The sequence below is a fragment of the Brassica oleracea genome, chromosome C1, assembly GCF_000695525.1.
Source record: "Brassica oleracea var. oleracea cultivar TO1000 chromosome C1, BOL, whole genome shotgun sequence".
In the NCBI taxonomy this organism is placed as follows: Eukaryota; Viridiplantae; Streptophyta; class Magnoliopsida; order Brassicales; family Brassicaceae; genus Brassica; species Brassica oleracea.
The window spans coordinates 28883774-28884495 of NC_027748.1; positions in this window are offsets into that span (position 1 = coordinate 28883774).

The following is a 722-nucleotide window of genomic DNA, read 5'->3' on the forward strand; positions in this document are numbered from 1 at the left end:
CAATTCTGATTGGTGCATTAGCAGCTGATATATATGACTTAGTCACTTTTTTTGGGTCAGCATAGGAATCTGGCAATTGATTAGCTAGCTTTTGTAAATGTATTATCTTTTGGACTTCTAAATCATATTCTTGAGTCCGAGGATCTTGCCAAGCTAAGGATGTTTGATTCCATGTAATTTCTTTTACCAGCTTACCATTCTCTCCTCCTAATGTTGGATGTTCGGATTCATCAAAGTGACAATCCGCATATCTGGCCTTAAACCAATCACCCGTAGTTGGCTCAAGGTTTTTAATAATCGTGGGAGAATCATATCCAACATATATCTCCATCCTCCTTTGAGGTCCCATCTTTGTTCTCTGTGGTGGTGCAATTGGCACATAGACGGCACAACAAAATGTCTTAAGATGAGATATGTCTGGCTCATGACCCGTAAGCAATTGTAATGGGGAATATCTATGTTCACTAGACAATCTTATACGAATCAATTCGGACGCGTGCAAGACCGTGTGTCCCCAAACTGAAACCGGAAGCTTAGACTTCGAAGCTTAGACCTGATAAGTAATGGTCTAGCTATTAGTTGAATTTGTTTTATGAATGATTCGGCTAAGCCGTTCTGTGTATGTACATGTGCCACGGAGTGTTCAACAGTTACCCCCATGGACATACAGTAATCATTAAACGCTCGGGATGTGAACTCACCAGCATTGGTCTCTATCATTT